Source organism: Natator depressus, chromosome 6 (genome assembly GCF_965152275.1).
Source record: "Natator depressus isolate rNatDep1 chromosome 6, rNatDep2.hap1, whole genome shotgun sequence".
NCBI lineage: Eukaryota > Metazoa > Chordata > Testudines > Cheloniidae > Natator > Natator depressus.
Genome location: NC_134239.1, coordinates 131,992,848 through 132,009,567, shown reverse-complemented (window position 1 = coordinate 132,009,567; position 16,720 = coordinate 131,992,848). Strand labels below are relative to the sequence as shown.

The 16,720-nt window shown below is 48.9% G+C and overlaps 1 long non-coding RNA gene across 1 annotated transcript in view; it reads right to left on the bottom strand.

Moving 5' to 3' along the window:
- LOC141990249 (uncharacterized) overlaps positions 1 to 16,383 on the bottom strand; it is a 36,389-nt gene extending 20,006 nt beyond the window's left edge. The window contains exons 1-2 of the long non-coding RNA XR_012640125.1: positions 16,288 to 16,383; positions 13,587 to 14,548 (exon numbers count right to left, since the gene is read on the bottom strand). This is a non-coding gene — a long non-coding RNA (uncharacterized LOC141990249). The remainder of the gene's footprint in view (positions 1 to 13,586; positions 14,549 to 16,287) is intronic.
- Positions 16,384 to 16,720: the final 337 nt, after the last annotated feature.

Sequence of the window (16,720 nt, the reverse complement as noted above, 5' to 3'; positions counted from 1 at the left end):
TTGTCAAGCCTGACCTTAAAAACCTCTAAGGAAGGAGATTCTACCACCTCCCTAGGTAACGCATTCCAGTGTTTCACCACCCTCTCAGTGAAAAAGTTTTTCCTAATATCCAATCTAAACCTCCCCCATTGCAACTTGAGATCATTACTCCTCGTTCTGTCATCTGCTACCATTGAGAACAGTCTAGAGCCATCCTCTTTGGAACCCCCTTTCAGGTAGTTGAAAGCAGCTATCAAATCCCCCCTCATTCTTCTCTTCTGCAGACTAAACAATCCCAGCTCCCTCAGCCTCTCTTCATAAGTCATGTGCTCTAGACCCCTAATCATTTTTGTTGCCCTTCGCTGGACTCTCTCCAATTTATCCACATCCTTCTTGTAGTGTGGGGCCCAAAACTGGACACAGTACTCCAGATGAGGCCTCACCAGTGTCGAATAGAGGGGAACGATCACATCCCTCGATCTGCTCGCTATGCCCCTACTTATACATCCCCAAATGCCATTGGCCTTCTTGGCAACAAGGGCAAACTGTTGACTCATATCCAGCTTCTCGTCCACTGTCACCCCTAGGTCCTTTTCCGCAGAACTGCTGCCTAGTCATTCGGTCCCTAGTCTGTAGCGGTGCATTGGATTCTTCCATCCTAAGTGCAGGACCCTGCACTTATCCTTATTGAACCTCATCAGATTTCTTTTGGCCCAATCCTCCAATTTGTCTAGGTCCTTCTGTATCCTATCCCTCCCCTCCAGCGTATCTACCACTCCTCCCAGTTTAGTATCATCTGCAAATTTGCTGAGAGTGCAATCCACACCATCCTCCAGATCATTTATGAAGATATTGAACAAAACCGGCCCCAGGACCGACCCCTGGGGCACTCCACTTGACACCGGCTGCCAACTAGACATGGAGCCATTGATCACTACCCGTTGAGCCCGACAATCTAGCCAGCTTTCTACCCACCTTATAGTGCATTCATCCAGCCCATACTTCTTTAACTTGCTGACAAGAATACTGTGGGAGACCGTGTCAAAAGCTTTGCTAAAGTCAAGAAACAATACATCCACTGCTTTCCCTTCATCCACAGAACCAGTAATCTCATCATAAAAGGCGATTAGATTAGTCAGGCATGACCTTCCCTTGGTGAATCCATGCTGACTGTTCCTGATCACTTTCCTCTCATGTAAGTGCTTCAGGATTGATTCTTTGAGGACCTGCTCCATGATTTTTCCAGGGACTGAGGTGAGGCTGACTGGCCTGTAGTTCCCAGGATCCTCCTTCTTCCCTTTTTTAAAGATTGGCACTACATTAGCCTTTTTCCAGTCATCCGGGACTTCCCCCGTTCGCCACGAGTTTTCAAAGATAATGGCCAAGGGCTCTGCAATCACAGCCGCCAATTCCTTCAGCACTCTCGGATGCAACTCGTCCGGCCCCATGGACTTGTGCACGTCCAGCTTTTCTAAATAGTCCCTAACCACCTCTATCTCCACAGAGGGCTGGCCATCTCTTCCCCATTCTGTGATGCCCAGCGCAGCAGTCTGGGAGCTGACCTTGTTAGTGAAAACAGAGGCAAAAAAAGCATTGAGTACATTAGCTTTTTCCACATCCTCTGTCACTAGGTTGCCTCCCTCATTCAGTAAGGGGCCCACACTTTCCTTGACTTTCTTCTTGTTGCCAACATACCTGAAGAAACCCTTCTTGTTACTCTTGACATCTCTTGCTAGCTGCAGCTCCAGGTGCGATTTGGCCCTCCTTATATCTTTCCTACATGCCCGAGCAATATTTTTATACTCTTCCCTGGTCATATGTCCAACCTTCCACTTCTTGTAAGCTTCTTTTTTATGTTTAAGATCCGCTAGGATTTCACCATTAAGCCAAGCTGGTCGCTTGCCATGTTTACTATTCTTTCGACTCATCGGGATGGTTTGTCCCTGTAACCTCAACAGGGATTCCTTGAAATACAGCCAGCTCTCCTGGACTCCCTTCCCCTTCATGTTAGTCCCCCAGGGGATCCTGGCCATCTGTTCCCTGAGGGAGTCGAAGTCTGCTTTCCTGAAGTCCAGGGTCCGTATCCTGCTGCTTACCTTTCTTCCCTGCGTCAGGATCCCGAACTCAACCAACTCATGGTCACTGCCTCCCAGATTCCCATCCACTTTTGCTTCCTCCACTAATTCTACCCGGTTTGATAAAATGATATCAAATGATAAAGGATAAATGATATCAAATGATATCAAATGATAAAGGAGCAGAGTTGGGCTGCTAGTCCACATCTGTCTTTATGTGAAAGCACCTGGTGTTCAAACCAGTGCACATTCTGTGGGAGCCCCAAATCAAATCTCCCAAGGGAGTTCAAGGAGTGCTGCTGGGGGGGGGGAGGGGGAGCACATTCCCTCTGCCCAGCCAGGAGGGAGGTTGCTCAGACCCTTATGATAAATCTTCCCTGACTGGGCCTGCCGCTGCTTGGATGTTTCATTCCTAGTGGTGCTAAACAGAGGGACAGGGGCTATTCTCAATCCATCTGAATCCATCATTAGGTCACTAAAACAAAGGGGTCTGGCTTGTCAAAGGTGCTGACCTGCTGCATCTCCCTTCAGTGCTGATTTGCACTGTTTTTAATAGATCTGCAGGACGAGGATCCTTTCAAGTCCATTCACAATCAAACAGCATTAATGTTATGTGCAAAGCAGAACAGGCCCTGAGTGCGTACTCACCAACAAGCTTCAAACTTTCCATGGGAACTGCTTTGCAACTAGCAGTTCTTCACTGGAAAACCCACCACCACATTGAATTCACCAAGCGGGGAAGTCCTCCTCAAGGACAATATTATAGAAATTGTCTTTAGCTCTCACACTATAAGAAGAGCTTGAGGAATACACTTATAAGGAGACTTCCCCTGAAAAGCCAGAGTTCATCTGCTTTACATTCGTTAATTCACAAGATACTAGTTGTCCATGAAGCTCCTCAAATAATATCCTCTCTGAGACCCAGCACTGTCCCCATATATTCCAGCATGGAGAATGGTTATTGAGAGACACCCAGCCTGCCCTGTGTATAACTCCGCTCTGGCGCCAGTGCTGTCTGAGTTGTAGCAAGCCACGGGTGAGGACTATCCACCTGCCAAGACCTTTACTGGGATATTTGTAGTACAGCAGCCATTTTCCTGGAACAGCGATAGTCACGGGACACAGCACCTGCAGACAATTAGCCCATTGCTGGCTGTTGCCAAACGATCCTTTTCGAACACCTGTAACTACTGGAGCATCGTCCCAGCTCATTTTATCCATTGTGCGCCCAATGACTGCACACTGCTGCTAAGAGGTTTTACAAAGGGGACGCTAAGTTGCATGCCGCACACAGTAGCTAACATATCAGTGTTGACAAACAGCCGAAACCCTCCCTCAGCGTCAGCACAAGGGAAGGAAATACCGTCACACAAAATATGCCCCTCTGGCTGCCAGTTGAAATGAGAAGAGCTGAGTAAAGTAAGTTCCCTTTTGTTCGTGCTGTGAGGGGAACGTTGCTGTAATCGGTGTTGCCGGGTTGGCTGCGTGAGTCTCTCTGTGGGCTGTGTGGGCTCTGTGCAGATAGGCAGTTCGACTGAGGTCTGCTGCGGCAGCTAAGAAGACGAATGACTCGGTTCCACAGCGAAGGCGCTCGGCCAGGCTCAGTGCCGACAAAGCACAGTGCTAGCACCCAGCACACTCTGTGCGGCCACTAGTACATGCCTGTGAGAATGGACTCGGCTCGGTGAGCGGAGGGACTCTCCATCCCCCTCCCCTCGGCTGTACAAAGACACCCCCTCTGTGGCCCCTCTTTTACACTCTGATACAAACAAATTCCGTGTTGCCCCTCTGACGTGGCTAGCTACCACCCTTCGCCTTGTACCTCTTGGTTCCATCACATCTCTATCCATCATGCTGTCATCCGGACAATCTTTCGGAGGGGTCGGTGTGTCCCTGGACACATCTCTGGGGAGAGTGTCTACACCATATCTCGGTATCGGGGTGTTCTGGTACCAGCCTTTTGGAATGTGTTCAGGTGAATACTTAGGGCCTAGGAGTGCTTGTGTTTTTGCAGTGCCAGCCCTGTTCTTGGCAAGTTCATGAACCAGACAGCGAACCTGCAAGGAGGCCTCTGCTTTGTAACAGGGCCTGACTTTGCTCATAGCCTGACTCTTGCTAACTTTGCTTTATCTCAGCAGGGACTGACTTTACTTCAGGCCTTAGGCCTCAGGCCAGGCCTCATGTCTCAGGCTCTCTATCTCTACTACAACTGGCAATCAGACATAGGCTCATGGTGCAAAGCAGAGCTGGGGGAGTTCTCCTCCCACCCTCTGCAACCCCTTGTCTGCCCCAGCGCCTGGAGCAGAAGAGCCCCAGACGACTCCTGCCCCACCCAGCTGAGAGAGATTGTTTACTACACTGGTTTGGGGTATGGGAGGGCTCTTTGGGGAGCTTCCATCTCTGGCCTTGAGCGGTCCCTCATCTTTGAGCCTCCTAAGAGTGAGGGGCCCTGACTGGGAGCCTCCAGCTGCCCTCAGCCACAAGATGGGAGGTTGGTCGTTGGGCCACATGGTTCTGATTTACCCCTCCCTGGCATGATTCTGCATCTGAGAGGGGCTAGGGTGACCCCTCATGCTGCTGGCACTGCAGCCCCTCTGGTCACCTCATCTCAAAAAAGATATACTGGGGGGAGGGATAGCTCAGTGGTTTGAGCTTTGGTCTGCTATACCCAGGGTTGTGAGTTCAATTCTTGAGGGGGCCATTTAGGGATCTGGGGCAAACATTCGGGACTGGTCCTGCTTTGAGCAGGGGGTCGGACTAGATACCTCCTGAGGTCCCTTCCAACCCTGATATTCTATGATTCCATGAATGGGAAAAGGTTCAGAAAAGGGCAACAAAAATTATTAGGGGTATGGAACGGGTGCTGTATGAGGAAAGATTAATAAGACTGGGACTTTTCAGCTTGGAAAAGAGACGACTAAGGGGGGATATGATTGAGGTCTGTAAAAGCATGACTGGTGTGGAGAAAGTAAATAAGTGTTATTTACTCCTTCTCATAACACCAAATGAAATTAATAGGCAGCAGGTTTAAAATAAAAGGAAGTATTTCTTCACACAACACACAGCCAACCTGTGGAACTCCTTGCCAGAGGAGGTTGTGAAGGCCAAGACTATAACAGGGTTCAAAATGAGCTAGTTAAATTCATGGAGGATAGGTCCATCAATGGCTATTAGCCAGGATGGGCAGGGATGGTGTCCCTAGCCTCTGCTTGCCAGAAGCTGGGAATGAGCATCAGGGGATGGATCACTTGATGATTCCCTGTTCTGTTCATTCCCTCTGGGGCACCTGGCATTGGCCACTGTCGGTAGACAGGACACTGGGCTGGATGGACCTTTGGTCTGACCCCGTAGGGGCGTTCTTATGTTCTCTTCCTTGCCCAGCTGATGTCCATGCTGCGGAGGAAGAACCCAGCCCAGGGCATGACACTGAGGTGCTCAGTAAGCTGTTGCGTAGCCATGGGTAGCCCTGTCTTGGAGCAGAGTCCTGGGGTCTCACTCCACAGCGCCATCAATGGCAACAGACTGGGCAGGCCCATGAATGCTGCCCTTCTGCAGGCCGCAGTGGTTACAGAATGCCTGACTCGGACTCCTCGCCTACCAGAGAGGGGATGGGGATGTGGCTGTCCACTGCCCTCCCTCTCCAGGGCTGCCTGGCCTCTCCACCAGCTCCTCCTTCCCCACTTCTCTCTACTAGGGTTGCCAGATGTCTGGGTTTTGACCCGAACACCCGGGCAAAAAGGGACCCTGGCGGCTCTGGTCAGCACCAACACCTGGGCCGTTAAATGTCCGGTGGATGGTGCTGCCGGGCTAAGGCAGGCTGGTCCCTGCCGGTCCTGGTGCGGCGCCGTGCCCCAGAAGCGGCCGGCAGGTCCGGCTCTAAGGTGGGAGTGGGGGGGAGAGCGAGCCACCGAGGGCGGGGGAATGCAGTGAGTGGGGGTGGGGAAGGGGGAGGGGCCTTAAGAAAGGGGCAGGGCCAGGGTGTTCAGTTTGGACCATTAGAAAAGTGCCAACGCTGCTCTCTCCCAGACATGGGAACTGGTGTGGGATACACAGCTGCAGCCCCCCGCCCCCACTGCACCTCACACCGTCCCCCGTTCCCTGTCCCCCGCCCCCACTGCACCTCATGCCGCCCCTGCCCCCGCCCCCACTGCACCTCATGCCGTCCTCTGACCCCCGCCCCCCGTACCCCGCCCCCACTGCACCTCATGCCGTCCTCCACCCCCCGCCCCCTTCCCCCACTGCACCTCACGTCGTCCTCCGCCCCCTGCCCCCACTGCACCTCATGCCGTCCTCCGCCCCCTGCCTCCTGCCCCCACTGCACCACACACCGTCCTCAGTCCCACAGTGCACGGGACACCGCCCCCGCGCTGCACAGACTCCAATCTACTTGTCTTTTGGAGGGAATTTTGCCCACCTGACAAGGTTAAGCACGTACAAAGGGGTGTCCTTATGCATGGGTGTGAGACATGTACCCAATGCACATTGACCATGCTGGGTTATATTTGATGATTAAGAAAATGGCTGCCCAGAGATTTCATATTTTAATAAGTTCCCTAAGGAGCCCAGCCCGGGAGAGGTGGGACATCCGAGTACCAGGGTCTCTGGGACGGCCTTGTGTTTACAATGGTGATAGTTGACGTTTTTATTAGCTCTCTTTTTCATTACCATCTTTGTCACATTGCGATTGGATTTCGGTCGTGTCAGTGTCTGTTCCAGTCACAGGCTCTGTCTCAGGAGGCAGCACTAGACTGTTAACGCCTCATCAAGTTTGGCCTCGCTGGAACGCAAGGTGCTGTGCATTGGCCATGCAGAGACAGAGTGCGGCTGCTTGCCACACTAGCCATTACCGTTCCTATTCAGATAGTCTCATGGTGAGGAATGAGAGCACCAGATGATCCAGAATGAATTCATGCCTGTGACACTCATATTGCAATGACCGTGGAGAAGCGGAGACTGCTGAACCACCCACGTTGTAAACCTTGGAGTCCTCTAATTCTATCTACACAACAACAGCTTAATGCCATTATAACAGATGCATATTTGTCTCCATTGTAAGGAAGGTTTTATGGTCGGATCCAGTGCAATTCCAGCTTTACTAGCTGGATCAAGTGCATTCACTTCACACTTACAATACATTACTTATATTATGCAAATATAATCACTGAGCATTAATATTTATAGAAAGCATGTTTGTAATTCTGATACCTTGGAGGAAACAAATGAAATGAAGGGAAACTAGTGGCCTTAGAGGATGAATGATAACAAGTTACAGGAAACGTGAAAAACACATCTTGAAAACATTTTCACCAGCTGCTCTTTAGAAACAATTGAAATGTGGGTTTCTCAAAACATACAAAGATTCTGCCTATATCACAGCCTTTACCAGTGCTGCTCAGGAATCAGACTGACTGCTTGTCTACACTTACAATACTGCAAGGGTGCACTTCAGTGAAGATGCTACTGACACCGACAGGAGAGCTTCTCCCATCAGTGTATGGACTCCACCTCCCCGAGAGACGGTAGCTATGTTGATGGGAGAAGTTATACTGACATAAGTTGCAATTGTAGACCAAGCCTGAGAGATGTCCAGAACACAAGAGGCTTAGCAGGACATCTTGCCATCCCTAGAAAGCAGGATTTTTCCCTGGGTGTAGTTTCTAGTGCTCTGTTAAACCTAGTTTCATATCAAAATTAAAATACCCTTTAGCATCAGCTTCTGGAGAGAGCATTGTTTTTTTAAGTTTACGCAGAAATCTTAGTTGTCTTTGTAGATTGTAAGATGTCCTGGGCATGGGCTGTGTACTTAGCTGTGCTTGTACAGTGCCTGACCCTTAGTGGGGTCCCAATCCACATTGGGGACTTTGGCAATACTGCAATATAAATATTTATTAACATTAGCAAATCCCCCGCCACCATAGAGCTGTGGCTTTAGGAGAAAATGTTAACATTTTGTGCTGGCTTGAGCCACTGGAGGCTCATTTTTGTATGCTGCCAGCTAGATGCAGTTCACTGGGATCTGCAATCAACTGGTGCACCATACCCCCTTAATCCAGAATCTTATAAAAGCACATTCATTAAACCCTGGCTGGCACTGTGTAGCATGCAGGTGTGGTGGAGAATCTACCCTCAGTGCATGTCCATAACTCCCACCAGCACCTCGGGGAGGGGTGAATACTGAGGGGCAGAACACCTAAGCTTGAGACACTTATTAAAGGGAAGCAATATGCTGTTCTGAGAGTCAGACACGGAGTTATGGGCTTGCTATGCACAAAAGTTCTCATTTCCCAGTTCCCACTGTGACAAAGTTCTGTCCTTCTCTCTGTGGGTTCCACGTTTCCTGGCAGATTTTGCTAGCCTCAGAGGCTCACTGTGACCCTCCACGTAGCCCTTCTCTCTCTAGAGGCAAGGGTCACAGCTTACTGAGCCATTTTCATCATAAGCCAGCAAGGGAGGTGAGGAGAATGTATCCTCCCTTGCACAGTCTCCGTTGTCTCCCAGTCTCAATGATTAATCAGGGGGGGAAGGGGGAACCCCAGACACTCCTTCTACTCCAGACTCCAGCCCAGGGACCCTAATAGTATCAACTATGGTTGCTGACCTTTTAGAAACAGGACACGTACAATTCCCTGGGCTACTTCCCCACAGCAGCCCTCAGTTCCTCAATATCTACTTCACTGTTATCTCAGGGCCTCCTTCCTTGTCTCTGATATGGTGTGTACTGCTCAGTCTCTCCAACAGCATAGCTTCCTCCTACAGCTCCTGACATGCACACCCACCTGGCTAACTGGGAGGCTTTTAACTAGTTTCAGCCAGCCCCTGATTGGCTTCAGGTGTCCCAATCAATCCAGCTATCTTCCCTGCCTTCTGGAAAGATCTTAATTGGCCCCAGGTCTCTTAACTGACCTGGAGCATCTGCCATTTCCTTACCCTGGTAACAGGGATTTGTTTAGTCTGTGGCTAATATATCTGTCTCCCATTACTTTACTATAGCCATCTGGCCTTGCTCCGTCACACCACATATCCTTAGCCACATCAGAGGTGTTCACTTGGCGGGCTGGGTTGTCCTAGTGCCATCAGTGACACAGCCCCATGCCGGGGGAGAGCTCTGGGTTCTCTGCTCAGGGTGGGGGGAGGGCAGGAAGGATGATCAGATACGTCCCCGCAATGTGGCCACACCAGCACAGGCAAGAGACAGGCCCTCGGTGGGCAGGGGAGACACTCAGGCATTAGGGAGAATGATGGAGGCAGGAGACAGCTACAGGAAAAGGAGCTGCTGGAGGCTCCAGCAGGCGTGGCCAGCAAAGGTGCCTCTTGGTACAGGAATTTTCCACATCCCCTATTAGAGCAGCCACTTGTACTGTCATTACAGAAGAACAAGAGCCCATGTGTTACACCTTGGTACAGCCCATTACTGGGATGTTACCAGCATGGCAATCCTGCATCACAAACCATGGGCCAGTCCCCCAAGTCATGGGGTGGTCAAATGTACTCTGCCTGGGGATCCTTGTGCTTGCACTTCTGGGTTTTCAAACTTTAGATTCACATTTTGAAGCTTTTCTCTGCACCTCAGTTCATTAGCAGCAGGAGCTAGGAACTTAAGTATGTAAAAAAATTAAAGCTGAGATTCTCTCATAATCGCATGACTCCAGGTGCTGGGGCCTTAAGAAAAAAACACCAAATATCCTGAGACTCATGATAAAACTGCAAAAGTTACCAGCATGGTGTTACTTATGCCACCATTTTCATTACCTCAGTATGTGTGTTAGAGTGTTCAGTGCAGTCTGCTCTCACATGCCATCAGGGCTTGTCCCAATCACCTTCCTGATGCAGTGTCCTGTTGAACAAACTTGACGCCCAGTGACTTCGCTCCCATTCATCAATGTGCACCCCATGCAGCTAGTGCCCCGCCGCAGTGCCCCATCTCTAGCTGAGAGATGGCAATGGGGTGCCAGCTGGGTCTTTCCGCCCACACAGAACCCTGGAGTGGTCCCTTCATTCTTTTGCCCACAGTGTCATGCTGCCTTATGGTAAGATGATGGGAAGTGTTGGCATTTCTTCCAGCGCACCGCTCACTGCACGTCGGCAGGGCATGTTACCACTGTCCGCGGGAATCCCAGCTGTGTATAAAGGTTACTTAACTGAAAGGAACAAATACCACAGCCATTTCTTCAGTACTGACATGGGATGTGAGCTAATGAGGTATGTAGAAGTTACGAGTGGCTGGCACAACAGATGACAAAGAAGGGGTATGACCCCCTGGCTTGGCCACTGGGCAGGGATAAGAGTGGGTCGGGAATTTTTCCATGAGATGTTTTTACATCCATGATCAGTTTCAATATTTTCAAAACAATCCGGATTTTGATTTGAATTTTCATTAAGCATTTCAGCTAACTATATTAACAAATGTTAAAGGTCTAAGTGGAAAGGAAATGTTTCAATTGACCTCAACTGAAATTTGGGTGTGTGCGGGGGTGGAGGGCAGGGATTGTTGGTCCATGAAAATGTTTGAGATTTTAACTTTTTGTCTTGATTCAGAATGGATTTTTTTAAATCTCAAAAATGTTCCTGTGATGGGAAACCCATTTTCCACCCCATTGCGTCTGGGACTTGGGGACCTGGGCTCAATCCTTGTCCCAGCACACAGATTCTGCGTGACCTTGGGCAAGTCATTTAGCCTTTCTGTGCCTCAGCTCCCTATCTGTAAAACAGGGATGAGAGTCCTGGCCTACCCCCAGGGGTGTTGTGAAGCATTTAGAGACTACATAGGTACTCAAGATAGACAGATTGTAGAATACACACTTAGGTATTTTAATACAGAACACTGACGGGGGGTGAGGGGGTGAAGCAGAGAATTAACGTTACACCATGCCAAGCTGGAGTCTTTGATCGTACCTTAACACATCCTTCAACTTCCCTGTAGCTTCACTACCACAAGACCAATGTAAACTAAACAGGGCATATTTTTGCCAGGTAAGAGACTAAATGACCTACAATCTTGGCTCATGGAACATAGAATCATAGAATCATAGAATCATAGAATATCAGGGTTGGAAGGGACCTCAGGAGGTCATCTAGTCCAACCCCCTGCTCAAAGCAGGACCAATCCCCAATTAAATCATCCCAGCCAGGGCTTTGTCAAGCCTGACCTTAAAAACTTCTAAGGAAGGAGATTCTACCACCTCCCTAGGTAACGCATTCCAGTGTTTCACCACCCTCCTAGTGAACAAGTTTTTCCTAATATCCAACCTAAACCTCCCCCACTGCAACTTGAGACCATTACTCCTTGTCCTGTCCTCTTCTACCACTGAGAATACTCTAGAACCATCCTCTCTGGAACCACGTCTCAGGTAGTTGAAAGCAGCTATCAAATCCCCCTTCATTCTTCTCTTCCGCAGACTAAACAATCCCAGTTCCCTCAGCCTCTCCTCATAAGTCATGTGTTCCAGACCCCTAATCATTTTTGTTGCCCTTCGCTGGACTCTCTCCAATTTATCCACATCCTTCTTGTAGTGTGGGGCCCAAAACTGGACACAGTACTCCAGATGAGGCCTCACCAGTGTCGAATAGAGGGGAACGATCACGTCCCTCGATCTGCTCGCTATGCCCCTACTTATACATCCCAAAATGCCATTGGCCTTCTTGGCAACAAGGGCACACTGCCGACTCATATCCAGCTTCTCGTCCACTGTCACCCCTAGGTCCTTTTCCACAGAACTGCTGCCTAGCCATTCGGTCCCTAGTCTGTAGCTGTGCATTGGGTTCTTCCGTCCTAAGTGCAGGACCCTGCACTTATCCTTATTGAACCTCATCAGGCTTCTTTTGGCCCAATCCTCCAATTTGTCTAGGTCCCTCTGTATCCTATCTCTGCCCTCCAGCGTATCTACCACTCCTCCCAGTTTAGTATCATTTGCAAATTTGCTGAGAGTGCAATCCACACCATCCTCCAGATCATTTATGAAGATATTGAACAAAATCGGCCCCAGGACCGACCCCTGGGGCACTCCACTTGACACCGGCTGCCAACTAGACATGGAGCCATTGATCACTACCCGTTGAGCCCGACAATCTAGCCAACTTTCTACCCACCTTATAGTACATTCATCCAGCCCTTACTTCTTTAACTTGCTGACAAGAATACTGTGGGAGATAGTCCCTAACCACCTCTTTCTCCACAGAGGGCTGGCCATCTACTCCCCATGTTGCGATGCCCAGCGCAGCAGTCTGGGAGCTATCCTTGTTAGTGAAGACAGAGGCAAAAAAAGCATTGAGTACATTAGCTTTTTCCACATCCTCTGTCACTAGGTTGCCTCCCTCATTCAGTAAGGGGCCCACACTTTCCTTGGCTTTCTTCTTGTTGCCAACATACCTGAAGAAACCCTTCTTGTTACTCTTGACATCTCTTGCTAGCTGCAGCTCCAGGTGCGATTTGGCCCTCCTGATTTCATTCCTACATGCCCGAGCAATATTTTTATACTCTTCCCTGGTCATATGTCCAACCTTCCACTTCTTGTAAGCTTCTTTTTTATGTTTAAGATCCGCTAGGATTTCACCATTAAGCCAAGCTGGTCGCCTGCCATATTTACTATGCTTTTGACTCATCGGGATGGTTTGTCCCTGTAACCTCAACAGGGATTCCTTGAAATACAGCCAGCATTCCTGGACTCCTTTCCCCTTCATGTTAGTCCCCCAGGGGATCTTACCCATCCGCTCCCTGAGGGAATCGAAGTCTGCTTTCCTGAAGTCCAGGGTCCGTATCCTGCTGCTTACCTTTCTTCCCTGTGTCAGGATCCTGAACTCGACCATCTCATGGTCACTGCCTCCCAGATTCCCATCCACTTTTGCTTCCCCCACTAATTCTTCCCTGTTTGTGAGCAGCAGGTCAAGAAAAGCTCCCCCCCTAGTTGGCTCGTCTAGCACTTGCATCAGGAAATTGTCCCCTACGCTTTCCAAAAACTTCCTGGATTGTCTATGCACCGCTGTATTGCTCTCCCAGCAAATATCAGGAAAATTAAAGTCACCCATGAGAATCAGGGCATGCGATCTAGTAGCGTCTGTGAGTTGCTGGAAGAAAGCCTCATCCACCTCATCCCCCTGGTCCGGTGGTCTATAGCAGACTCCCAACACTACATCACTCTTGTTACTCACACTTCTAAACTTAATCCAGAGACACTCAGGTTTTTCTGCAGTTTCGTACCGGAGCTCTGAGCAGTCATACTGCTCCCTTACATACAGTGCTGCTCCCCCACCTTTTCTGCCCTGCCTGTCCTTCCTGAACAGTTTATAACCATCCATGACAGTACTCCAGTCATGTGAGTTGTCCCACCAAGTCTCTGTTATTCCAATCACGTCATAATTCCCTGACATCACCAGGACCTCCAGTTCTCGCTGCTTGTTTCCAAGGCTTTGTGCATTCGTATATAAGCACTTGAGAGAACCTGCTGATCACCCCTCATTCTCAGTATGAGGCAGGAGCCCTCCCCTCACAGACGTTCCTGCCTGTGCTTCCTCCCGGTATCCCGTTTTCCCACTTACCTCAGGGCTTTGGTCTCCTTCCCCCGGTGAACCTAGTTTAAAGCCCTCCTTACTAGGTTAGCCAGCCTGCTCGCAAAGATGCTCTTCCCTCTCTTCGTAAGATGGAGCCCGTCTCTGCCCAGCACTCCTCCTTCATGGAACACCATCCCATGGTCAAAGAATCCAAAGCCTTCTCTCCGACACCACCTGCGTAGCCATTCGTTGACTTCCACGATTCGACGGTCCCTGCCCTGGCCTTTTCCTTCCACGGGGAGGATGGACGAGAACACCACTTGCGCCTCAAACTCCTTTGTCCTTCTTCCCAGAGCCACGTAGTCCGCAGTGATCCGCTCAAGGTCATTCTTGGCAGTATCATTGGTGCCCACGTGGAGAAGCAGGAAGGGGTAGCGATCCGAGGGCTTGATGAGTCTCGGCAGTCTCTCCGGCACATCGCGAATCTTAGCCCCTGGCAAGCAGCAGACTTCTCGGTTTTCCCGGTCAGGGCAGCAGATAGATGACTCAGTCCCCCGGAGGAGAGAGTCCCCGACCACCACCACCTGCCTCCTTCTCTTGGGAGTGGTGGTCGTGGAACAGTGCATCTCATGCCTTCCAACCAGCGGAGTCTCCTTCTGCTCCCTTCCCTCAGACGTATCGTCTGGTCCACTCTCCGCATTAGTATCTGTGGAGAGAACATGAAAGTGGTTAGTTACCTGTGTCTGCGTTGCTGGTACCCGGTCATTCCCCCTTCTTCTTCTGGAGGTCACATGTTGCCAAGCTTCTTCACTGGCCTCTTGGCTCCGCTGTACAACCTGCTCTAAATCTTTAGAGCTTTGTGCCCGTAGAAGCATATCCTGACGTTTGTCCAGGAAATCCTCAGTTTCTCGTATGCAACGCAGGGTCGTTATCTGTTGCTCCAGACCTTCAATCTTCTCTTCCAATATGGAGACCATCTTGCACTTTGTACAGACAAAGTCGCTTCTATCCTGTGGAAGAAAGACAAACATGGCACATCCAGTGCAGGTCACAACAGCTGACCCCCGCCCCTTCCATATCACCTTCCTACTATGAGGTTCCTCAGAGGAGTTGGCAAGATGTAAGCCTCACTGGGCTCACTCCAGGCGAACTCCCAGGCAAACTCCTGCTGTGTGCTGCTCTGCTGTCCCCCGCCGCTCAGCTGGTTCGCGAAGCTCTGGCTATTTTTAAACAGCCAGGCTTCCCTGAAACAAACAAGCAGACAGCCCCAATGCCCGCCCCCTGCAGGCTACCAGCCAATCAGGCACTCGCTCAGGTAACCACTCTTTGGTTAAATAAAGCCAATGGATTGGTCTCTCAAAGCCAGAGCGAGCAATGATGGCATCCATTTAATGTCATTCTCATGTATGAAAAAAATCAATAAATAAAATGAGGAATTCAGACCAGACTGTCTAAACAGAAGGCATGGCATGAAAGATCTGCAGTTACTGTTAAACCTTGTGATAAGGATTTTGATAGTAACATGAAATCTTGTGATAAAATAGATTATGCACAATTTGGGGGAAAAGCCTTTGAACATGCTAGGAATGGTAATTGGGATCACATGTTATGTTAAGAAACCTTCTGATAATCCTGCTTCTCAGCTCTTACCTGTAAAGAGACTTAAAGCTTATCACAGTAGAGAAACCATAATGAATGTGGACTGCTGTGTGGACGGAGAAACTGAGGCACACCCTTTCTTGGCTTTCATGGCTGGATGGCAAGATACCTACACACTGGAAATCTTTAATAAAGCTAATGTTAATATATATATATATATATATATATATATATATATATATATATATATATATATATATATATATATATAAATACATAGGTTGGGAAAAGAGTGTCTGTACATCTGGGTATATTGCTCAGATTATCCACAAATGTAAAGTTAGCTTTTAAAAGTCATACATAGAGTACATAATCAGCAATAACCCACATTTAGATGAATAAATTTAACAATACAGTTTAGATATTAGAATCCGAATACTCGGGTACATCACTCATGACAAGTTGTACAGAGATTTGGTTGTGGAAAGCAAAATCTATCAAGGAGTGGAGATTGTCCCTCAGTAATTGAGAATTAAATAGGTTGTCCATTTAGAAAATACAGTCCATGAGGAAAGTATTTCAGCTATATTCCTGACTGCACTTCTACATTGAGTTAACACCAGTTAGGAAAGCATAAGTGTTAACAGTGATGCAAAAGTGCAAGGAGAGGCTTTCTAGCAACAACTGGAAATTATGTTGTTAAAACTTGAAAGTACCATAACACACATTGCCATCAAGTTAGTCAGTGACTAACCCTGTTGCAGTGAATTTAGGGGGGATATGTGGCACTCTGTACCTCAAAGCAGCACCCCGAAGCATCACTGTCATATAATTATGATATATTTCATACAGAGCAAGCAATAAGATATCATATGAAAGGTCATGATCTGCTGAAACCTGTCTTTCTGTTAAAATATGTATACTGTTGGTGTGTATCAAGTTAAAGGATTTTGCTGTATGGTTGTTACTGAAATATGCTGTAAATTTGCTAGTACATACAAAGTACCCCACCCAGGAGGGTGTTCAACAACTCTTAGTCAGCGGGGGCATTGTAATCAAGGGATTTATAATTCTCAGTATAAGGCAGGAGTCCTCCCCTCTTGAGCTCTCTTGCTCGTGCTTCCTCCCGGTATCCCACTTCCCCACTTACCTCAGGGCTTTGGTCTCCTTCCCCCGGTGAACCTAGTTTAAAGCCCTCCTCCCTAGGTTAGCCAGCCTGCTTGTGAAGGTGCTCTTCCCTCTCTTCGTTAGGTGGAGCCCTTCTCTGCCTAGCACTCCTCCTTCTTGGATAACAGCGCCTGGAAGGGTTTGCTCACTAGCAAAGCACTGTGAGAGACAGCCCAGGCTGGAGAGTTAAGGGGGCATGGCGGTACTCCAGTTCCAGGTTGTACCCCAGGGATCCCGTCACAATAAGAAATGTCACCCATCCAAATGACTTTGTGGGAAGAGATACAAACCCCATTTCTAAGGTTTTGCTTCCAAGTTTCACATAGTTCACTGTTTAGTAGCTTAGATAAATGCACCCTAGTCAGTGAATTCATCACGGATGCTCTCCCTTATTTTGTGCATTGACAAAGGCTGCC